The sequence below is a fragment of the Bombina bombina genome, chromosome 11, assembly GCF_027579735.1.
Source record: "Bombina bombina isolate aBomBom1 chromosome 11, aBomBom1.pri, whole genome shotgun sequence".
Classification (NCBI taxonomy): domain Eukaryota; kingdom Metazoa; phylum Chordata; class Amphibia; order Anura; family Bombinatoridae; genus Bombina; species Bombina bombina.
Genome location: NC_069509.1, coordinates 122,142,589 through 122,168,388, shown reverse-complemented (window position 1 = coordinate 122,168,388; position 25,800 = coordinate 122,142,589). Strand labels below are relative to the sequence as shown.

Sequence of the window (25,800 nt, the reverse complement as noted above, 5' to 3'; positions counted from 1 at the left end):
AAGGCTCATAACAAAATCCAATCATGACTATTTGGCAGCAAGGACAATTCTCTTCACACACTCCCAATGAGCAGAAGGTTTTTTCCTTCACACAGACACAGACAGGATGAGACTTTGTTCACTTATTAATACACAATGGATCGAGGGCTTCACTCAGCATATAGCTACAAAAGACAACAACACACAGGCACAGCACACACCATTGCTTCCATAAGGAGGAGCTGGATCATCAAATAGCAACAGGTCCTGGCAAAGAACACAGCAACAAGGAAGCAACAATGATGATTAAGCTAAACTAAGCTCACATCACAGAGCCGAAATGAATAAGCCCTGCAAAAAAACACAAATCATTTTAGATCACCTGAGAGGAGAGGTTTTGAAACCTCTCCTCTCTGTTGTTTAAAAGCTCTCCGTTCAGGTGAGATGATGTAAGAATGTATAACCAACCTGCCTCCATTTTGTATCTATTCAGTCATTCTGAACTAACACTGACCTTTATTATGCTATAAAACTAAGTCTCCTGATATGTTACAGGGAAACCTCTATTTGTGTAGCTCAGCATTTGCTTTGTTAAACATGCTCCCACCAGATATCTTAGCTCATGTAGATGTGTTTTTTTTATCTCTGTCTCAAGGTTAAAGCCTCATAGCTTTGTCTCTTATTAAACACAAACAATCCTATGTCTTGTAACGTTCCACTAATTATTGTGCAATAATGGGCATGTATGAAGCTGTAAGAATATATATATATAACAATACTGACACCCTTTTGTCTCTACTCATACATTTTGTTTTAGACTCCATTTTAAGATCGATCAGTTCATTATAGTTCATTATAAGGTAGTTATTATGCTGTGAGAAAAATATGAAGCTGAACACTTTGGCCCCTAGTTATCAAGCCGTCAACTTCAAATACGCTGGAATTCCGCAGCGTATTTGTGGCGAGGCTGATTCGCCTTAGTTATCAAGCCCTAGACACCGGAAAAAGTAGAATTTAGTGACGTAAGCTTCGATCCGCCGGACTCTGTCCGACACAGATCGATTCTTACGTCACTCCAGATGTTCCGCACACAAGTTCGGCACAATCTGACTACTTTTGCTAGTTATCAAAAAACTAGCAGGTACGCTCGGCACTTTTCCGGCCCAGCGTACCTGGTTTTCAAACCGCCGCCCTGGAGGCGGCGGATCCCATAGGAATCAATGGGAGTCTGACCATAGCGAAAGTTAATGTTCGCTGCTGCCAGATATCCCATTGATTCCTATGGGAGCTGTCTACACCTAACACCCTAACATGTACCCCAAGTCTAAACACCCCTAATCTGCCCCCCCACACCGCCGCAACTAAATAAATGTATTACCCCCTAAACCGCCGCTTCCGGAGCCCACCGCCACTATAATAAATATGTTAACCCCTAAACCGCCGCTCCCGGTCCCCGCCGCAACTATAATATATGTATTTACCCCTAAACCGCCGCTCCCGGACCCCGCCGCAACTATAATATATGTATTAACCCCTAAACCGCCGCTCCCGGTCCCCTCCGCAACTATAATATATGTATTAACCCCTAAACCGCCGCTCCCGGACCCCGCCGCAACTATAATATATGTATTAACCCCTAAACCACCACTCCCGGACCCCACCGCAACTATAATATATGTATTAACCCCTAAACCGCCGCTCACGGACCCCGCCGCCACCTACATTATACCTAGTAACCCCTATCCTGCCCCCCTATACCGCCGCCACCTATAATAAATTTATTAACCCCTATCCTGCGGATCCCAGACCTCGCCGCAACTAAATACATAGTTTAACGCCTAAACCGCCACTCCCGGACCCCGCCGCAACCTATCTTAAACTTATTAACCCCTAATGTGCCCCCCTACACCGTCGCAACCTATAATACATTTATTAACCCCTATCCTGCCCCCCCTACACCGCCGCCAGTGTAATAAATGTATTAACCCCTATCCTGCCCCCCCCTACACCGCCGCAACTATAATAAAATTATTAACCCCTAAACCTAAGTCTAACACTAACCCTAACACCCCCCTAACTTAAATATTAATTAAATACATCTAAATAATATTTCTCTTATTAACTAAATTAATCCTATTTAAAACTAAATACTTACCTTTAAAATAAACCCTAATATAGCTACAATATAAATAATAATTATATTGTAGCTATTTTAGGATTTATATTTATTTTACAGGTAACTTTGTATTTATTTTAGTTAGTTAGAATAGTTATTAAATAGTTATTAACTATTTAATAACTACCTAGCTAAAAGAAATACAAAATTACCTGTAAAATAAATCCTAACCTAAGTTACAATTAAACCTAACACTACACTATCATTACATTAATTAAATAAATTAGCTACAAACAACTACAATTAAATTCAATTAAATAAACTAACTAAAGTACAAAAAATAAAAAAAGCTAAGTTACAAAAAATAAAAAAATAAGTTACAAACATTTCAAAAATATTACAACAATTTTAAGTTACTTACACCTAATCTAAGCCCCCTAATAAAATAACAAAGCCCCCCAAAATAAACAAATTCCCTACCCTATTCTACATTAAAAAGTTACCAGCTCAATTACCTTACCAGCCCATAAAAGGGCCTTTTGCGGGGCATGCCCCAAAGAATTCTGCTCTTTTGCCTGTAAAAAAAAATACAACCCCCCCAACATTAAAACCCACCATCCACATACCCCTAATCTAACCCAAACCCCTCTTAAATAAACCTAACACTACCCCCTTGAAGATCATCCTACCTTGAGCCGTCTTCAGCCAGCCGACAACCGATGGAACTGAAGAGGAGATCCGGAGCGGCAGAAGTCATCATCCAAGGGGCGCTGAAGAAGTCTTCCATCTGATTGAAGTCAACATCCAGGCGGCGCTGAAGAGGTCTTCCATCCGGGCGATGTCTTCTTCCAAGCGGCATCTTCAATCTTCTTTCTTCCGGATCCATCTTCATCCCGCCGACGCGGAATATCCTTCTTCCCCGACGGACTAACGACAAATGAAGGTTCCTTTAAGGGACATCATCCAAGATGGCGTCCCTTCAATTCCAATTGGCTGATAGGATTCTATCAGCCAATCGGAATTAAGGTAGGAAAAATCTGATTGGCTGATTGAATCAGCCAATCAGATTGAAGTTCAATCCGATTGGCTGATCCAATCAGCCAATCAGATTGAGCTCGCATTCTATTGGCTGTTCCGAGTTAAAATAAATTGTTAAAATAAATTGAAAGTAGCCTGTAAAATAAAAATAAATCCTAAGATAGCTACAATATAATTATTATTTATATTGTAGCTATATTAGGGTTTATTTTAAAGGTAAGTATTTAGTTTTAAATAGGAATAATTTAGTTAATAAGAGAAATATTATTTAGATTTATTTAATTAATATTTAAGTTAGGGGGGTGTTAGGGTTAGTGTTAGACTTAGGTTTAGGGGTTAACAAATTTATTACAGTGGCGGTGGTGTAGGGGGGGCAGGATAGGGGTTAATAAATTTATTATAGGTGGCGATGGTGTAGGGGCAGATTAGGGGTTAATAAGTTTAAGATAGGTTGCGGCGGGGTCCGGGAGCGGCGGTTTAGGGGTTAAACTATTTATTTAGTTGCGGCGGGGTCCGGGATCGGCAGAATAGGGGTTTATTATATTAAATTTATTATAGGTGGCGGCGGTATAGGGGGGCAGGATAGGGGTTACTAGGTATAATGTAGGTGGCGGTGGGCTCCGGGAGCGGTGGTTTAGGGGTTAATACATTTATTATAGTTGCGGCGGGGTCTAGGAACGGCGGTTTAGGGGTTACTAACTGTATTTAGTTGCGGGGGGCTCCGTGGGCGCCGGTATAGGGGGTAGAACAGTGTAGTTAGTGTGGGTGCTTAGTGACAGCTTGTCAATAAAGCTGTCAAAAAGCCGAAGAGCAGCGAGATCGGATGAGTGATAACTCTCACAGTCCGCTGCTCATCGCCCCGTACTTGGTGCGTGGCTTTTTGACAGTTTTTTTAATAACTTAGGCGAAATTTTTCAGGTCCGCGGCGGCGATGGTAGGCGAGCTTAGGTGGGCGTATTGGACCGGCGAAGGCAGGTTAAGTAGACGCGTTGATAACTAGAGGCCTTTATCTCAATAATTTACCCAGTGTCTTTGTTATGTCTTTGGCAATGCGCCCGGATATACTTTTATCTAACACTCCTCACTTAAAAATACTCCTTTTTTACTCCTTAATATTACTATGAAGTTCTTTGTTCCAAGCATACTGTGTAAGATGATGTGACTGATACTTCATTGTTTAACCCCATATACTGTAACCATTGTCTATAAAAGTCTGTGATGCCTTATAATAAACAGAACAGTGATTAGACTTTACTTGCTGACTGTCTGATTGTTGTTCCCGAAATTTCGCCAAGTAACCCATTCAGTTCCAGGTGAAGGGGTAGAATACTGCTAAGTGTCAAGTGATACCCCCGGTTATAAGATAACGCCTAACAACTGGTGTCAGAGCGTGGGATTCACTCAGGGGTAAGTAGATAAGTGTTTTTATTCTGCTTTTCCCTCTGTGAATCTGAACCCAAAGTCTGGACGATGTTAATACTGTATAAAGGGTTTACGTCCCTTTATAAGGGGTTAAACTCCCCTGGGCAGGTTTGAGTAGGTTTGAGTCCTAGCGCAGTTATAGCGTGAGTTAAAGTCTCACCTTAATTTTTGTTGCAAGTTAGAGTATTGCGATAACGGAAGTTAATTTTTTTGTTTTAAGGGTTTTAAAGGGTTAAAAGTCCCTTAAATAAGCATATAGTATAGTTTAATTTAAATATCACTGGAGCTGAATAATCACTTGATGCTTGTTGCTTAATTGCTTATTTCATTGCTAATCTTATTGTGTTGTGAATGTGGAGTCTGTTAAAAGGGCTTATTGATAAGTGTTGTATTGTTGCATACTGTAATCATGTAAAAAAGTTTCTGACTCCCTGTACATAATGTTGTAATGTGACATGACAGGATGTATCTTGAAAAATAGCTTGGTAAAAAACCTTTTCTTTTTGTTTTATGGTCTTTGCAGTAACGAAACGGAGATTCTGTGTCTTTATGTGTAAGAAGTGTCTGTCCGATGTTTAACTGTGTCTCTTATTACGTGTTAAAGGTTTACTCCCCACTAAATATCTGAGGATTTATTATCTTGTCTAAAAAGAATTTGTTAGAATCCTAAATTGCTTGGAAAATGGCCATTCTTAGTAATTTCGGATACTCTTAGATACATTTTAAATTTGGTGGAGAGTTTATCTTGTTGAGTTACTAATGTCCCTGATATGTTTGAAATATATGTTTTCCCTAAAGAGATAGAATGATAATAAAATGTGTTTCCTGTGTCACTAAACATTTGATGTATGTTAAAATTGCTTAAGAATAAATGTTGGGAGTGATTTTTTACTGTATGCAAGTTGATATAAGTTTGTGTGTGTACCGCTGCAAAAGCTGACCTTGGTACTTTTTTTATCTGTGTTTTCTGACTGGTAATTAATTTAACTGTGTGTGTATCAGTGTTTCTTAGCTAAGAAATCTGACGCTGTAATGATTTCCTTGAAGTGTTATTGCTGTAACTTAATTTTAAAGTCATGTAATAATAAAAATGTGTATGGGGTGTGTGTACAGCGCTAAACTTAAAACACTTATGCCTCCTCTATATTGACCTCCTCCTGGTCAAAAATTTAAAAAGTGTAAAATGTATTTAGAGGAAGCGCTAAAAAAGCTCTAAGTGTTAAAAACCAATGGCTAGATCACGAGTTTTGTCGGTAAGGCTGTGTGTCTCTAACGCTCCTTTTATTCCTAACGCTACCTTCAGCCAACGCTGGTATTACAGGTTTTTTTAAACCTGCCGTTAGTCGTAAAAAGGTGAGCGTAGAGCAAAATTTAGCTCCACATCTCACCTCGATACCAGCGTTGCTTACGGTAGCGGTGAGCTGGCTAAACGTGCTTGTGCATGATTTCCCCATAGGAAACAATGGGGCTGAGCTGGCTTGAAAAAAAACTAACACCTGCAAAAAAGCAGCGTTCAGCTCCTAACGCAGCCCCATTGTTTCCTATGGGAAAATAAAAAATATGTCTGCACCTAACACCCTAACATGAACCCCGAGTCTAAACACCCCTAATCTTACACTTATTAACCCCTAATCTGCCGCCCCCGACATCGTCGCCACCTGCATTATACTATTAACCACTAATCTGCCGCTCTGGACACCGCCACCACCTACATTATATGTATTAACCCCTAATCTGCTGCCCCCAACATCGCCGACACCTACATTATAGTTATTAACCCCTAATCTGCCCACCCAACGTCGCCGCAACGATATTAAATTAATTAACCCCTAATGTTCCGCCGCCAACGTTGCCGCCACTATAATAAAGTTATTAACCCCTAAACCTAAGTCTAACCCTACCCTAACACCCCCCTAATTTAAATATAATTTAAATACATCTAAATAAAATAACTACAAATAAATAAATTATTCCTATTTAAAACTAAATACTTACCTGTAAAATAAACCATAAGATAGCTACAATATAACTAATAGTTACATTGTAGCTAGCTTATGATTTATTTTTATTTTACTGGCAACTTTGTATTTATTTTAACTAGATACAATAGTTATTAAATAGTTATTAACTATTTAATAGCTACCTAGCTAAAATAAGTACAAAATTACCTGTAAAATAAATCCTAACCTAAGTTACAATTACACCTAACACTACACTATCATTAAATTAATTACATAAACTACCTGCAATTAATTACAATTAAATTCAATAAACTAAATTACGAAGAAAAAAACCCACTAAATTACAAAAAAAAATAAACACTAAATTACAGAAAATAAAAAAATTACAAGAAGTTTAAACTAACTACACCTAATCAAAGCCCCCTAATAAAATAAAAAAGCCCCCCAAAATAATAAAATGCCCTACCCTATACTAAATTACAAATAGCCCTTAAAAGGGCCTTTTGCGGGGCATTGTGCCAAAGTAATCAGCTCTTTTACCTGTAAAAAAAGAATACAATACCCCCCCAACATTACAACCCACCACCCACACACCCCTACTCTAAAACCCACCCAATACCCCCTTAAAAAAACCTAACACTACCCCATTGAAGATCACCCTACCTTGAGCCGTCTTCATCCAGCCGGGCACCAGTGGTCATCTGATCCGTCCAGAAGTCTTCATCCGATGGGCCAGAAGAGGACATCCAGACCGGCAGAAGTCTTCATCCTATCCGGGCAGAAGAGGACATCCAGACCGGGAGAAGGCTTCATCCAAGCGGCATCTTCTATCTTCATCCATCAGACGAGGAACGGCTCCATCTTGAAGACTTCCGACATGGAACATCCTTCTAGGCTGAGGACTAACGACGAATGAATATTCCTTTAAATGACGTCATCCAAGATGGCGTCCCTCGAATTCCAATTGGCTAATAGGATTCTATCAGCCAATCGGAATTAAGGTAGGAAAAATCTGATTGGTGGATTTAATCAACCAATCGGATTGAAGTTCAATCCGATTGGCTGATTGGATCAGCCAATAGAATTGACCTCATATTCTATTGGCTGATCTAATCAGCCAATCGGATTGAACTTCAATCCGATTGGCTGATTAAATCAACCAATTGGATTTTTCCTACCTTAATTCCGATTGGCTGATAGAATCCTATCAGCCAATCAGAATTCGAGGGACGCCATCTTGGATGACGTCATTTAAAGGAATATTCATTCGTTGTTAGTCGTCGGCCTAGAAGGATGTTCCGCGCCGGAGGTCTTCAAGATGGAGGATGAAGACTTCTGCCGGTCTGGATGTCCTCTTCTGGCCCATCGGATGAAGACTTCTGGACGGATCGGATGACCACTGGTGCCTGGCTGGGTGAAGACGGCTCAAGTTAGGGTGATCTTCAATGGGGTAGTGTTAGGTTTTTTTAAAGGGGGTATTGGGTGGGTTTTAGAGTAGGGGTGTGTGGGTGGTGGGGTGTAATGTTGGGGGGTATTGTATTCTTTTTTTACAGGTAAAAGAGCTGATTACTTTGGGGCAATGCCCCGCAAAAGGCACTTTTAAGGGCTATTTGTAATTTAGTATAGGGTAGGGCATTTTATTATTTTTTTGGGGGGGTTATTTTATTAGGGGGCTTAGATTAGGTGTAATTAGTTTAAACTTCTTGTAATTTTTTTTATTTTCTGTAATTTAGTGTTTATTTTTTTTTCGTAATTTAGTGTTTTTTTTTTTCATAATTTAGTTTATTGAATTTAATTGCAATTAATTGTAGGTAGTTTAGGTAATTTATTTAATGATAGTGTAGTGTTAGGTGTAATTGTAACGTAGGTTAGGATTTATTTTACATGTAATTTTGTACTTATTTTAGCTAGCTAGTTATTAAATAGTTAATAACTATTTAATAACTATTGTAGCTAGTTAAAATAAATACAAAGTTGCCTGTGAAATAAATATAAATCCTAAGCTAGCTACAATGTAACTATTAGTTATATTGTAGCTATCTTAGGGATTATTTTATCGGTAAGTATTTAGTTTTAAATAGGAATAATTTATTTAATTTTGTTATATTTATTTATTTTAAATTAAATTATATTTAAGTTAGGGGGGGGTTAGGTTTAGACTTAGGTTTAGGGGTTAATACCTTTAATATAGTAGCGGTGACATTGGGGGTGGCAAATTAGGGGTTAATAAATGTAAGTAGGTGTCGGCGATGTTAGGGCAGGCAGATTAGGGGTTAATAAAATGTAACTAGTGTTTGCGAGGCGGGAGTGCGGCGGTTCAGGGGTTATTACATTTATGAAAGTGGCAGCGATGTCCGGTCGGCAGATTAGGGGTTAATAAGTGTAGTTAGGTTGCGGCGACGTTGGGTGCGGCAGATTAGGGGTTAATAAATATAATGTATGTGTCGGCGATGTTAGGGGCAGCAGATTAGGGGTTCATAGGTATAATGTAGGTGGCGGCGATGTCCGGTCGGCAGATTAGGGGTTAAAAAATGTATTATAGTGTTTGCGATGTGGGGGGGCCTCGGTTTAGGGGTTAATAGGTAGTTTATGGGTGTTAGTGTACTTTGTAGCACTTTAGTTAAGAGCTTTATGTTTCGGCGTTAGCCCATAAAACTCTTAACTACTGACTTTTAAATGGGGTAGGAGTCTGGACAGGAGAGGGTCTACCGCTCACTTCTTCCAAGACTCGCAATACCGGCATAAGGCAAATCCCATTAAAAAGATAGGATACGCAATTGACGTAAGGGGATTTGCGGTAGCCTTGAGTCGCGGAAGAAAAGTGAACGGTAGACCCTTTCCTGCCTGACTCGTAATACCAGCGAGCATTAAAACGCAGCATTGGGACCTCTCAACGCTGCTTTTTAAGGCTAACACCAAACTCGTAATCTAGCCGCAAGAGATTAGGGGGACTTAGGCACAAGCTATAAAAAATATATATGCTAAATAGAATGTGAACTGGATGCAATATTAAATGCATGTTTTAAAGTATATATAACCTTATAATCAATCTTATATTCCACCAATAGCTTAATATAAAAAAGGAGCTAGAGAAAGGATTATAAGAAAAGTTTACTGATCAGACATCATATAAAACATAGACATAACCTAGACAAATAAAATCAAAAATACAAATAGTTAAAAAACAATTTTCATTGCATATTTTACAATATGGAGAAAAAAAACAATGTATATGGGTACATTCAATAAGTGGTGTAAACAATTTTAGCGTAACACACTCCTATGCAAGGATATGAGAAGAAAGAGCCCAGATTTGTGACTGATAGTTAATATAAATATCGCAATTAATGCGTGTAGTGTAGTCCTTTGCAGGAATATAGATGGTCAAAAATTAATAAGATGACATCTTTTCATTGGAATAATGATTTTGTAGGATGACAGTCTTTTTTTAAAAAAGATAGCAGTCTATTCATATTAGGGTCAAGGTATCCCTTTTGATGCGGCAATATAGTAGGTAAAATAGTAGTGGCCAGCCACTATTAGACTCTAAGCAATTCCGCGCTGGGGAGAGAGTTCAAGCACAGCATAACAATGGAAAGTCTAATGAAACAAATCCGTACCTTTAGGTGAGCGTATAGTATGCCTGCTATGCAGGTTATCTCACCCTTCTTCGTGTGCGGCTGGTTTCTGAATGACTTCCGTTGTGAGTGTTTCTGCTGATAGCGGTAGCTAATACCGGTTTCTTCAAACTTGCGCAAGTTACCGTAGGGGACCGGTTAACTCCTCCTGCACTTAGTACTTAGATGTACACAGGGGGCGATCAGATCTTCGGACTTATCTCTTAACACTCACGGAAAACAGGTATTCACCTGTGAGGTGGGAACGGTGAGGTAAAGTTCACAGTGGTTCTCTGAAGCTGTGTAAAGAGCAACCACTGTGAACGTTACCTCACCGTTCCCACCTCACTGATGAGGTAAACTTTTTTTAGGTGCCTAAGTCCCCCTAATCTCTTGGTTTTTAACACTTAGAGCTTTTTTAGCGCTTCCTCTAAATACATTTTACACATAATAAAAATGTGTGCAATGCTTAATTCTGTGTGCCAATAATAGGATTGATGAGAAAATTGATGTGTATAAGGCATATAAATATATTGTTTTTGCAAGTGAACTAAGGAATTTGTAAGTGCTGTGATTTTAGGTCTGGTAAAGGGACATTAAACCCAATTTATTTATTTCATGATTCAGATGGAGAATACCATTTTAAACAACTTTCTAATTTACTTCTATTATCTAATTTGCTTAATTCTCTTGATATTCTTTCCTGAAAAGCATATCTAGATAGGCTCAGCAGCTTCTGATTGGTGGCTGCACATAGATACATCATGTGATTGGCTCACTCGTGTGCATTGCTATTTCTTTAACAAAGGATATATAAAGAATGAAGCAAATTAGATAATAGAAGTAAATTGGAATGTTGTTTAAGATTGTATTCTCTGTCTGAATCATGAAATAATTTTTTTGGGTTTAATGTACCTTTAAGAGAGTTTTTCTGGCAAGTGATTAATAGGTTGATTTAAGTATGTTCAAGATTTATGCAAGGGGTTTGTGAAAAAAGAGAAAAGAAAAGAATATACGCTGTATGTTATTAAATTTATCTAAAGTATTTGGGTCTGTTTCTTTTGCAAGTAGAGTAATTCAGTAGAGTTTTAATATAAACTGGTAACATATTACTGTGCAATATTATTTATGCTGTTATAGCTAATAATACAAGTTTCCTAATCATGGATAGGTAATATATGTAATATACATATTATAAATGGTCAGCCCTTAAAGGAACAGTACACTGTAAAATTGTTTTTATGTAGATGTGTTTTTAATGATTTGTTACACCAGCTGTATAGTATCAAAATGTAGGAGAAATTGCATTTTCAGGTTTATTTGTATATATGAATTAGTGCTTTTAAATCACAGCCTATTACAATGGGTTGAGTTTCAGGTAATAGCATATCTCATTGTGTACCTTATCTTAGCTTTGTCTGGAAAACCAAAGCTTAACACTTAGACACAACAATGGAAAATAATTGAATTACTTATCTATCCTGCACCCCACTGAGAGTGTAATTTCTTCTTCTGACTGTGGTTACTTAGGCTATTCAATAGATGATGCTCCAGTATACAAACTTTTACTATAAGTGGGTATACAGCAGGCTGAATCAGTTATTTCAAATGCCAAAATAGGAGTGAAGGAGCTACTTGTAAACAATTAAATACACTTCATCAGGTAAAACGGATCATTGGGAACAATTTAAAGGGGAGAAAATGTTTGGGTAAATTGTCCTTTTAATCTATTAGTATAAATTATTATTATTATTTTCAGAAATTTCATTTTGTTGCATAAAATTGATATATTTAGTCAGAGAGCTGCAAAAATGTTGAATATCAAATTATATATAAAAATTACATCACATAATTGTGTATTTATTAAAACCCTGATTATATTAAAGTGTAGCATAGCATGTAACGGCTACGTGGCTGGTTACTGCCGCCAATAGACTGGATTCTAAAGCTTTTCCCAAATTATTTTTGACAAGCATGATTCTTTAACAGTGGGTTTGCACTGTGCATGCAAGCAGAAATCATAGAGCAGTAGCAATGACATTATTTTCTGACCTTTCCCAAAATATAGTATTGTGTGTTCTCTTTGTCAATTTAGGGTTAGGGATTTTATTTGTAAATGTAAATGTGAGTTTTTTGGTTTTCTAAAGGGATTGCATTATTAGCATGATTTTATAGTATTGTGCAGGGTAAAATTTGCAAAACCATAGCTAAAGGTTGTTATAAGATTTGAATAATTTGCAGTGTTTTGTTAGAATGTAGTATTTCTAAGCGCTGTGTTTCAGTTAGTGTAAGTATATGTGCTTGCTTCCAGGTTTACTGTGTTTGTTAAAAGTTTGTGCCAGCTGTTAATGTTTTGTTTTGCGTAGTGGACAGTTGTTTTTAAATGATCTTTAGAGAATGTGTGTGGAAGGGTGCTGTGTATGAATGGAATATTGAATATTGAGGTGTATTTGATTTTGCCTTATTTTAAGGATACTACTTCTTTTAGGAGTGCATGGATTGTCTTTTAGTTTGCTGTCAATCGGCTAGTTTACGAGTATTGCGTTATGAGGGGTGCGGTACTAACTTGCACGTTATTGTCACTGCTCACTTTCCTACAGCGCTGGTATTACAGGTTTTTACAAATCGGCGTTAAAAGGCAAGAAGTGAGTGTAGAGCAAAATTGAGCTCCATACCGCACTCCAATACCAGCGCTGCTTAAGTCAGCGGTGAGCTGGTTGTATGTGCTCGTGCACGATTTCCCCATAGAGATCAATGGGGAGAGCCGGCTGAGAAAAAGTCTAACACCTAGAGAAAAAGCTCAGTAATGCAGCCCCATTGATTCCTATGGGGAAACACATTTTATGTTTACACCTAACATGAACCCTGAGTCTAAACACCCCTAATCTTACACTTATTAACCCCTAATCTGCCGCCCCGACATCGCTGACACCTGCATTATACTTATTAACCCCTAATCTGCTGCCCCCAACATCGCTGACACCTACATTATATTTATTAACCCCTAATCTGCTGCCCACAACATCGCCGAAACCTACATAATGTTATTAACCCCTAATGTGCTGCCCTTAATGTCGCCGCCACTATAATAAACATATTAACCCCTAACCCGCCAATCAGCCAATAGAATGCAAGCTCAATCATATTGGCTGATTGGATCAGCCAATAGGATTGAAGTTCAATCCTAATGGCTGATTGCATCAGCCAATAGGATTTTTTCAACCTTAATTCCGATTGGCTGATAGAATTCTATCACCCAATCAGAATCTAAGGGACGCCATCTTGGATGATGTCACTTAAATGTACCTTCATTCAGCAAGAAGACGTCGGAAGAAGAGGATGCTATGCTCCGGATGTCTTGAAGATGGAGCCGCTCCGCGCCGGATGGATGAAGATAGAAGATGCTGTCTGGATGAAGACTTCTGCCTGTCTGGAGGACCACTTCTGCCTGTCTGGAGGACCACTTCTGCCGGCTTCATTGAGGACATCTTGCCGCTTGGATGAAGACTTCTCCCGGTAAGTGGATCTTCGGGGGTTAGTGTTAGGATTTTTAAGGGTATATTGAGTGGGTTTTATTTTTAGGTTAGGGCTTTGGGCCGCAATAGAGCTAAATGCCCTTTTAAGGGCAATGCCCATCCAAATGCCATTTTCAGGGCAATGGGGAGCTTAGGTTTTTTTAGTTAGGGTTTTATCTGGGGGGTTGGTTGTGTGGGTGGGGGGTTTCACTGTTGGGGGTAGTTTGTATTTGTTTTTACAGGTAAAAGAGCTGATTTCTTTGGGGCAATGCCCCGCAAAAGGCCCTTTTAAGGGCTATTGGTAGTTTAGTTTAGGCTAGGGATTTTTTATTTTGAGTGGGCTTTTTTTATTTTGATAGGGCTATTAGATTAGGTGTAATTAGTTTAAAGATCTTGTAATTTGTTTTTTACTTTCTGTAATTTAGTGTTTGTTTTTTTGTAATTTAGCTAATTGTATTTAATTTAGGGAATTGTATTTAATTTAGGTAATTTATTTACTTGTAGTGTAAGGTTAGGTGTTAGTGTAACTTAGGTTAGGTTTTATTTTACAGGTCAATTTGTATTTATTTTAGCTAGGTAGTTAGTAAATAGTTAATAACTATTTACTAACTATTCTACCTAGTTAAAATAAATACAAACTTGCCTGTAAAATAAAAATAAACCCTAAGCTAGATACAATGTAACTATTAGTTATATTGTAGCTAGCTTAGGGTTTATTTTATAGGTAAGTATTTAGTTTTAAATAGGAATAATTTAGGTAATGATAGTAATTTTTCTTTAGATTTATTTTAATTATATCTAAGTTAGGGGGTGTTAGGGTTAGACTTAGATTTAGGGGTTAATAAATTTAATATAGGGGCGGTGAAGTTGGAGGCGGCAGATTAGGGGTTAATAAATGTAGATCGGTGGAGATGATGTTAGGGACAGCAGATTAGGGGTTAATAATATTTAACTAGCGTTTGCGATCCGGGAGTGCGGCGGTTTAGGGGTTAATATGTTTATTCTAGTGGCGGCGATGTCCGGAGCGGCAGATTAGGGGTTAATAATTTTCTTTTAGTGTTTGAAAAGTGGGAGGGCCTCGGTTTAGGGGTTAATAGGTAGTTTATGGGTGTTAGTGTACTTTTTAGCACTTTAGTTATGTGTTTTATGCTACAGCGTTGTAGTGTAAAACTCATAACTACTGACTTTAAAATGCGGTACGAATCTTGACGGGGTAGGGTGTACCACTCACTTTTTGGCCTCCCAGGACAAGCTCGTAATACCGGCGCTATGGAAGTCCCATAGAAAAAAGACTATACGCAATTTGCGTAAGTTGATTTGCGGTAAGGCCAAAAAAGTGTGCGGTGCCCCTAAATCTGCAAGAGTCGTAATACCAGTGGGTGTAAAAAAGCAGCGTTGGGACCCGTTAACGCTGCTTTTTCACCTTACCGCAAAACTCGTAATCTAGCCGATATTGTGTTTGCATGACACATAGGGTGTTTCACCCGAACAAAGGGGGGAGTATTGATGAGTATCTTTATTTATGTGATTTGGGTGATTGTTTTTAAGTAAGAAAATGAACCTAAAATGATCAGACAAGTTGTTAACAAAATGTTTGTATTTGCAGGATGAGATCATGGAGCTGTATACATTAAAAAAAAAAACTAAATAAATGATTTTTGAGTTTTTCATATTTAGGTAAATATGTACAGATAAAATTCCATAGGGCACTCTCCAAAAGATTGAATGCAAGTAAACTTTTTAAATAAAGAGATGCCTGGTGCCTAGGTACAGGAAAAAAGGAAGATAAAAAGACCTTTGTCAAGTTTGTTTTAACCACCATACTGCAGTAAAATTTGCTGAACTATCTTTTGGATCCATTCTTTGCATTGCAAGCTGGTACCAGCCCCAGAACAGGATCAGTAATCTATGACTGATTTCTATGACGTGTGCCTTCAGAACATAAAGATTATCCTTCTCTGGACTGTGCCTTGACTATTGGAGTTGATGACCTGTTACGCTGTAACAGAGTCACATCCACAGCTAAATTAGGGGAGTATTATTTTAACTTGTTTACTTATCTTGCTTGTTTTGTATTCTCTTGTAATTGTGTTATTTTTATTGACCATCGGCTAGATTACAAGTGTTGCGGTAGAGCTTTTTACGCTGAAAAAAATGACCATTACAGCATAATGGCCAGGAACGCATATTACGAGTTGTGTCGGTATAGCTATACCGCAAGCATTTTAGCCTGTAACGCAACATCCATTCCGCACTCAAAAAATTATTTCCATAGCGCCGGTATTACAGGTTGTGTGTTCAGGCTAAAAAGCTTGCGTTACAGCCTATACTGACACGGTCCATACCACCATCTGAAGACAGTAGTTATAGATTTTGTAAAACAAAAATGTTTCACAAAACTCATAACTAAAATGTTACAAAGTACCTTAACACCCATAAACTACCTATTAACCCCTAAACTGTCACCCTCCTGCATCGCAAACATTATTTAAAACTTATTAACCCTTAATCTGCTGCACACCCACATTGCGACTATTAAATAAACCTAATAACCCCTAATCTGCCGCCTACCCACATCGCCGCCACTATAATAAAGTTATTAACCCCTAAACCTCCAGCCTCCAACATCGCCACCGCTATAATAAAGTTATTAACCTCTAAACCTCCGGTCTCCAAAATCGCTGCCACTAAATAAACTTATTAACCCCTAAACCGACGGCCCCCCACATCGCAAAACACTGAATTAAACTATTGACCCCTAAACCTAACACCCCCTAACTTTAAATTAAAATTACAATAAAACTATCTTAAAATAAATAAAAACTTGTGAAATAAAAATAAACCTAACATTACCATTCTAATAAAATAAAAAAATACTACCAATTAAAAAATCTGAATTACAAATTTAAAAAAATATAACACTACCAAAAAAATTATCAAATCTAAAATTACAAACAATAATAAACACTAAATTACGAAAAATAAAAAACACTAAGCTTACAAAAAATGATAACCAAAATTATCAAAAAATAAAAACAATTACACCTAATCTAATAGCCCTATAAAAATAACCCCCCCAAAATAATAGCACCCCCTAGCCTACAATAAACTACCAATAGCCCTTAAAATGGCCTTTTGTAGGGCATTGCCCTAAGTTAAACAGCTCTTTTACCTGTAAAAAAATACAAAGTCCCCCCAAACGTAAAAGCCACCACCCAACCAACCCCCCAAAATAAAAAACTTAACTCTAAAAAAAAAACTAAGCTACCCATTGCCCCTAAAGGGGCATTTGAATGGGCATTGCCCTTGAAAGGGCATTCAGCTCTTTTTCACTGCCCTTAAAAAGGCATTCAGCTCTTTTGCGATGTGAGAGGTCTAGCGGTTTAGGGGTTAATAGGTTTATTTAGTAGCGGCGATGTGGGGGCCGGGGGTTTAGGGGATAATAGTTTTATTTAGTAACGGCGATGTGGGGGCTGGAGGTTTAGGGGTTAATAGATTTATTTAGTAGCGGCGATGTGGGAGGCCGCAGGTTTAGGGGTTAATAGGTTTATTTAGTGGCGGCGATGTGGGAGGCCAGAGGTTTAGGGGTTAATAGCTTTATTATAGTGTTGGCGATGTCAGGGAGTGACGGAGTAGGAGTTATTAGCTTTATTATAGTGTCGACGATGTCAGGGAGCAGCGGAATAGGGGTTAATAACTTTATTATAGTATCGGCGATGTCGGGGAGCGGCAGAATAGGTAGGGGTTAATAACTTTTATTAGGGTCGGCAATGTCGGGGAGCGGTGGAATAGGATTTAATAACTTTTATTTAGTGTCAGCAATGTTGGGGAGCGGTGGAATAGGATTTAATAACTTTTATTAGTGTCAGCGATGTTGGGGGCGGCGGATTAGGGGTGTTTAGACTTGAGGTTTATGTTAGGTTTAAACGTAACTTTTTTTCCCCCATAGACATCAATGGGGTTGCGTTATTCTGCATCTGCACTTCAGATGTTAGGTTTTTTTATACCACTCTCTCCCCCCCCATTGATGTCTATGGGGGAAAGCGTTCACAAGCACATCAAAGCAGCCCTTGGATTTTGTGCAGTATGGAGCTTAACACCACCATATCGCATGCACAAGGAGGCTTTTCAGTAACTTGTAATGGCAGCGATATGGAGAGTGAAATAAGGCAACTTTTTTGGCGTTAGTTTCACACCCTGTGCAAAACTCATAATCTAGTTGTATATTAGTTATAAGAAGTCATATAGCTTTGTCTGCAATAAAGTATGCTTTATTTGTATTAGTATACATTGTAGTTTATGTACTTAAACAAAGTAATCCTCCAGATAAGTGTAACTCTAAACCTTACAGTATTGTAACCTATTGTAAGACCCACTGAGCATAGAGAATATGTTTGCACCTTTATAAGTTAAAAAAAATGCTGCAATACCCTTCACCATTATAGAACATAGAAGGTTCCCCCATTTTTCTATACCGCCCCTTAATATTTAAGCGAAGAAGCGATATATATGTCTAACAATGAAGAAAGGTATGAGATTAGGAAGTTTTGTAGGAATTTCCCATTTTTAGACTTGTGCATGGCCGAAAAATTCGTTTTGGTTCGGTTCGGATCGATTCGGATGTTTTCGAATTTCGGTTTGGATCGATTCGAATTCGGAAAAATTCAAATTAATTTGTTTCGGATTCATTCGAATTCGAATAAATTCGGCTGGATTCGGTTCGATTCGGAAATTCGGTATGTGTTAGGTGGGATGTGTTGTGTATTACACTAGTATTATGTACTGTTTATTAGGTGTAACCCATAGCAGAGTGATATAACCTAATATACTGTACAATACTAGTGTAATCCATGGCCATCCGAATGTAACGAATAAATCCGAACTAATTCGGATTTATTCTGTAATATCGGGACTACCATAATTCGGAAATTCGAATCGATCCGAATCTCCGAATTTAACAAATTCGTCCGAATTTCGATTCGTTCCGAATCGAAACTCACATGTCTATTCTTTAGTATATAGTCAAACTACTCACAATAAAGAGGTTAAGAACACAACCTCAGCTAGGAATTTATATCAATTATACAGAGAAATATGAGTTTGATATTGATGGTATATTTTCTACTTACAATTGCTCTTATTGAATCTGTGTTATGAAAGCAAATATATTTTTCCCTTTATTAACTGGTATGGTATCTACTATTTGAGTTTTGTAATTCCAGGTGTTTGTCAGTGAAAGGAATTATCTTACTATAAAGATGCGTTTACCTTTGAAAAGATTGTGTAGTTTTAATAATGTTATGATTGTATTCTTTCCTCATACAGGAGTGCGAGAGAATTTAGGTTGCATAAAATAATTAGTAAATTAGTAGTGTTTATATCAGACGAGACAGCTAATTCTACTAAGATCATATTTGGAGAATTATAAACATTACATATACAGGTAGCCCTCAGTTTACGCTGGGGTTAGGTTCCAGAAGGAATGGTTGTAAATCGAAACCGTTGTAAATTGAAACCCAGTTTATAATGTAAGTCAATGGGAAGTGAGGGAGGTTCCAGGCCCCTCTCAAAATTGTCATAAGTAACACCTAATACATTATTTTTAAAGCTTTGAAATAAAGATTTTAAATGCTAAACAGCATTATAAGCCTAATAAAATAATCACACAACACAGAATATAGAATTAAACTAAGTTAAATGAACAAAAACATTTGCTAAACAGCATTATAAACCTAATAAAATAATCACACAACACAGACTTCACTTGCATTTTTCTGCAAACAGTTCTTTCTATGCATTCCAAACTGGACTGATTTATAGACAGGAAGATCTAGTTCCTTTGAAATCTGCTCGATAGCTCAGGTCTGGTGAAACTGATTAATTTCAGCTTGCTTGGCTTTGCTGCAACACAAGCAGACAGCTCCACCTACTGGCTATTTTAATTAATGCACTGCTTCTCAATGCTTTTCAATAGCAGTCACATGACTGGAAAAAAAGGTTGTTATTCTGAAACGGTGTAAATTGAACCGTTGTAAAATGAGGGCCACCTGTAGTAGCTTTGCAGAATAAAACAACACTATGTTATTTTTTTAGTAGTTCAAAGAGAAAGTGTGAAGATATTGTTTTTATTGACTGTTTTACTTTTCATTTTTGTTACAGGGAAGGCCTTAGCACAAGTTACAGAGAGAACATGGGCAAAAAGACCAAGAAAGAATACACGAATAGCACTCTTGTAGTCATCTGACACAAGATGTGTATAAGTATGTTGAAAGATAGAATACCAAATGGTAAGGGGAGTACGCTTGGATAATTAAAACATAACTTTTATTAAATACGCAAAAAAACAGGAGATAAAATAAAGGGATGTGCAATTAAAAACAATAGCTACCTGGGGCGTGATACAAAAATGTATCTTATAACACTATAGTGTAAGAGTGTAACAATTCGAAGTTATTATATAGTTAGGGTATAAATAACTTGGACTTTATTATGTGATAAATCACTGCAATATTGGAGATAACCAATATATCTTGTGTTGATCGTATTGATACAGTTAGTTATCCTAAGGTTTTATGCACCCTATGGCCTAGATTTAGAGTTTGGCGGTAGCCGTGAAAACCAGCGTTAGAGGCTCCTAACGCTGGTTTTAGGCTATCGCCGGTATTTGGAGTCACTCAAAAAAGGGTCTAACGCTCACTTTTCAGCCGCGACTTTTCCATACCGCAGATCCCCTTACGTAAATTGCGTATCCTATCTTTTCAATGGGATCTTTCTAACTCCGGTATTTAGAGTCGTGTCTGAAGTGAGCGTTAGAATTCTAACGACCAAACTCCAGCCGCAGAAAAAAAACAGGAGTTAAGAGCTTTTTGGGCTAACGCCGGTTCATAAAGCTCTTAACTACTGTACTCTGTACATCGCCGCCACTCGATTAAATCGGAATTAAGGTAGGAATATTCTGATTGGCTGATGGAATCAGCCAATCAGAATCAAGTTCAATCCGATTGGCTGATCCAATCAGCCAATCAGATTGAGCTCGCATTCTATTGGCTGATCGGAACAGCCAATAGAATGCGAGCTCAATCTGATTGGCTGATCCAATCAGCCAATCGGATTGAACTTGAATCTGATTGGCTGATTCCATCAGCCAATCAGAATTTTCCTACCTTAATTCCGATTGGCTGATAGAATCCTATCAGCCAATCGGAATTCGAGGGACGCCATCTTGGATGACGTCCCTTAAAGGAACCATCATTCTTCAGTTGGACGTCGCCGGATGAAGATGGGTCCGCGGTGGAGGTCTTCAGGATGGAGCCGGTCATCATCGGATGAAGATAGAAGATGCCGCTTGGATCAAGATGGTTGCCGGTCCGGATCGCCTCTTCTTCCCGGATAGGATGAAGACTTTGGAGCCTCTTCTGGACCTCTTCAGCCACCGGATGATGGATCGCCAGCCCCCGCTTGGGTTGGATGAAGATTTTGGAGCCAGGACGGATCGGTGATACCTGGTGAGGTGAAGACAAGGTAGGATGATCTTCAGGGGCTTAGTGTTAGGTTTATTTAAGGGGAGTTTGGGTTAGATTAGGGGTATGTGGGTGGTGGGTTGTAACGTTGGGGGGGTATTGTATGTTTTTTTTTACAGGCAAAAGAGCTGAACTTCTTGGGGCATGCCCCGCAAAGGGCCCTGTTCAGGGCTGGTAAGGTAAAAGAGCTTTTAACTTTAGTAATTTAGAATAGGGTAGGGCATTTTTTATTTTGGGGGTCTTTGTTATTTTATTAGGGGGCTTAGAGTAGGTGTAATTAGTTTAAAATTGTTGTAATATTTTTTCTTATGTTTGTAAATATTTTTTTATTTTTTGTAACTTAGTTCTTTTTTATTTTTTGTACTTTAGTTAGTTTATTTCATTGTAGTTATTTGTAGATATTGTATTTAATTAATGTATTGATAGTGTAGTGTTAGGTTTAATTGTAGGTAATTGTAGGTATTTTATTTAATTAATTTAATGATAGTATAGTGTTAGGTTTAATTGTAACTTAGGTTATTATTTATTTTACAGGTAATTTTGTAATTATTTTAACTAGGTAACTATTAAATAGTTTTTAACTATTTAATAGCTATTGTACCTGGTTAAAATAATTACAAAGTTGCCTGTAAAATAAATATTAATCCTAAAATAGCTACAATGTAATTATAATTTATATTGTAGCTATATTAGGGTTTATTTTACAGGTAAGTATTTAGCTTTAAATAGGAATAATTTATTTAATAAGAGTTAATTAATTTCGTTAGATTAAAATTATATTTAACTTAGGGGGGTGTTAGTGTTAGGGTTAGACTTAGCTTTAGGGGTTAATACATTTATTAGAATAGCGGTGAGCTCCGGTCGGCAGATTAGGGGTTAATAAGTGTAGGCAGGTGGAGGCGACGTTGAGGGGGGCAGATTAGGGGTTAATAAATATAATATAGGGGTCGGCGGTGTTAGGGGCAGCAGATTAGGGGTACATAAGGATAATGTAAGTAGCGGCGGTTTACGGAGCGGCAGATTAGGGGTTAAAAATAATATGCAGGGGGTCAGCGATAGCGGGGGGCGGCAGATTAGGGGTTAATAAGTGTAAGGTTAGGGGTGTTTAGACTTGGGGTACATGTTAGGGTGTTAGGTGCAGACGTAGGAAGTGTTTCCCCATAGCAAACAATGGGGCTGCGTTAGGAGCTGAACGCGGCTTTTTTGCAGGTGTTAGGTTTTTTTCAGCTCAAACAGCCCCATTGTTTCCTATGGGGGAATCGTGCACGAGCACGTTTTTGAGGCTGGCCGCGTCCGTAAGCAACTCTGGTATCGAGAGTTGCAGTTGCGTTAAAAATGCTCTACGCTCCTTTTTTGGAGCCTAACGCAGCGATTCTGTGGACTCTCAATACCAGAGTTATTTTAGAGGTGCGGCCAGAAAAAAGCTGGCGTTAGCTACGCGGGTCGTTACCGACAAAACTCTAAATCTAGCCGTATATTTCTTACAGTGAAGAACATATATGGCCAATAATATTTGAGTTTTACCCAAATTTACTTGTTAACAAAAAATATGTCAGATTATATTGAGCACATGAATGTAAACAGAGCAAAAATCATTAATTCAGCTGTCCGTGTGATTGGTGCATACTTTAAGTATTCATGTTTGTCTGTTCAATATCTCACAGACTAAAACATTATACCTTGACATATCATAACGATTAGATTTTTAACCATATAAGTAAAAATGATTAGATAAACAGCTATCATTTAATTTGTAGTAATTACTAAATACAGGTAGTATCTCTTAGTCTTTGGTAATTGCTAAATACAGCTAATATTTGTTTGTTTGTGAGAATTCCAAAGAATATTGGTTCTATTTGCATATGCTGATGAGCTTGCCGACAGTTGCAAGTAACATATTTCTTAGTATTAATTCTATTGAGCCCAATTTTAAGATAGTGGTATTAGCCAGCCAGCATGTGATTTAGTATTCACAAATAAATGAACCACTATTGGTATGGCTTATTGTAGGAATTCATTGATTTGTTGTATAGTAAGTGTCATCTGATGTATAAGAGAACAACGTTTAATGCTGTTTTTTGCTATATTCTTTATTTCAGTATAATACCGTTTTGGGAACAGCATCTGCTTATGCTGAATTAGTGTGCAGCATACATCGTTAAATTTCTAGCCAATATCTTTATGGTTTGCTTCTGTAGCGTTGGTGAATCACATCAGTCATTACTATTCACATTAAACAAAATGGTATTCAACCAATATCTATGTTTGCAAAACAGCACGTACTTGCATTTGAGTAAATATACAGCAGGTGTGATTAAGTTACCAGTCGGCTTCTGTGTAACTTGCCTCTATAGTGTTAGTAAATCGTTTCTATACAAGCTAGGCAAGTTTATCACAGCTGAGCTAGATAGATAAATGCGCTTATACAACAGGATTAAATCTTTGTCTTTAGATCTTGTTAACGGTAACTTTATACAGAGAGCACAAAGAAGGGCAAATCACTTATTGTAAAATATTTTGCTAACCGAAGCCTGTTAATATAACAGATCTAGATTTAGCACTAAGGTAAAAACTCCAGCAGCAGCGCAATCCAAATGCATAACTATAGCAGCTAAGTACCAGCCAACTTATATTCAGATAAAGATTTATTATACGCTAAATATCAGGTTGTCTAACTAAAGACAAAGATTTAATCCTGTTGTATAAGCGCATTTATCTATCTAGCTCAGCTGTGATAAACTTGCCTAGCTTGTATAGAAACGATTTACTAACACTATAGAGGCAAGTTACACAGAAGCCGGCTGGTAACTTAATCCCACCTGCTGTATATTTACTCAAATGCAAGTACGTGCTGTTTTGCAAACTTAGTGCAAACATAGATATCGGTTGAATACCATTTTGTTTAATGTGAATAGTAATGACTGATGTGATTCACCAACGCTACAGAAGCAAACCATAAAGATATTGGCTAGAAATTTAACGATGTATGCTGCACACTTATTCAGCATAAGGAGATGCTGTTCCCAAAACGGTATTATACTGAAATAAAGAATATAGCAAAAAACAGCATTAAACGTTGTTCTCTTATACATCAGATGACACTTACTATACAGCAAATCAATGAATTCCTACAATAAGCCATACCAATAGTGATGTCGCGAACCTAAAATTTTCGGTTCGCGAACGGCGGACTCGAACTTCCGGTATTGTTTGCGAACGCGTGAACCGTGCGAACCGCCATTGAATTCAATAGGCAGGCGAACTTTAAAACCTACAAGGACTCTTTCTGGCCACAATAGTGATGGAAAAGTTGTTTCAAGGGTACTAACACCTGGACTGTTGCATGCTGGAGGGGGATCCCTGGCAAAACTCCCATGGAAAATTACATAGTTGATGCAGAGTCTGCTTTTAAGCCATAATGGGTCTAAATCAACTAACATTCCCAAAGTGGCTGTCTCAAAACATCCCGGACAGAAGATAGATTGATAGTGATAGATAGGATAGATAGATATACATAGATTGATAGTTAGATCGAATCGATAGAAGAGAAATAGATAGATTTGTTAGATATATAATTACCCTAATAAATTCTAATAATCAAACATGCGTTCTTGGACCCAACTAGCTTGTGTCAATTAGTACTTTTCTTAGCACTTTAATCCCTGTTCCCCCCCCCTATCGGGGGAGTTCTATATGGCCTGCCAGATTACCCTTAAAAATTATAATAATAAGACATGTGGTCTGCTACCTATTTTAACGAGGTTGTGTTTTAAGTACTACCATTCTTAGCACTTTAATCTCTGTAACTCCCCCTATTTGGTGAGGTCTATACGGCCTGGATGATTACCCATACAAAATATAATAATAAGACATCTGCTCTTGGTCTGCGACCCATGGTAACTATGTTGTGTTAATTAGTAATGTCCTTCGCATTTTAATAGCTGTTACTCATACTCACCCTATCGGTGGAGGTCTATATGGCCTGCATGATTACCCTTACAAAATATAACAACCAAACATATGCTCTGGGACCCATGGTAAGTAGGTTGTGTTAAGTAGTACTGTTCTTTGCATTTTCATACCTGCTACAACACCAAATGGTGGCAGGTCTATCTGGCCTTCATGATTAGCTGCACCCAAACCCAAAAAAAAGCTGAGTGGTCTTAGACTAACACCCATGGCTAACTCGGTTGTTTCAATTAGTACTATTCTTAGCACTTTCATCCCTGTTATGGGCAGTCTACATGTCCATCATGATTAGCCGAACAAAATCCTACAATCCAACCTTTGCTCAGTCTTCATAGGCCCTTCATTGTCTGTATTTTGATAGTACAGTTCTTATTATTTTTATAGCTGATACAACACCGAATGGTGGCAGCTCTATATGGCCTGCATGATTAGCCGCACCCAATACAAAAATAAATCCAAGCGGTCTTGGATTAACACCCATGGCTAACTCTGTTGTTTCAAGTAGTACTATTCTTAGCACTTTCATCTCATCATCCCTGTTACTTCCAGGACTCTCGGTGGTGGTGGTCTACATGGCCATCATGATTAGCCTAACCAAATACTACAATCCAACCTTGGCTCAGTCTTCCTAAGGCCCTTCATTGGCTGTATTTTGGTAGTACT

At 37.9% G+C, this 25,800-nt stretch overlaps 1 protein-coding gene across 2 annotated transcripts in view; it reads right to left on the bottom strand.

Annotated features, from left to right (window-relative positions):
- Positions 1-25,800, bottom strand: part of LOC128642402 (cytochrome P450 2K1) — a 316,728-nt gene that overhangs the window by 62,642 nt on the left and 228,286 nt on the right. The gene's annotated exons all lie outside the window — the stretch shown is intronic.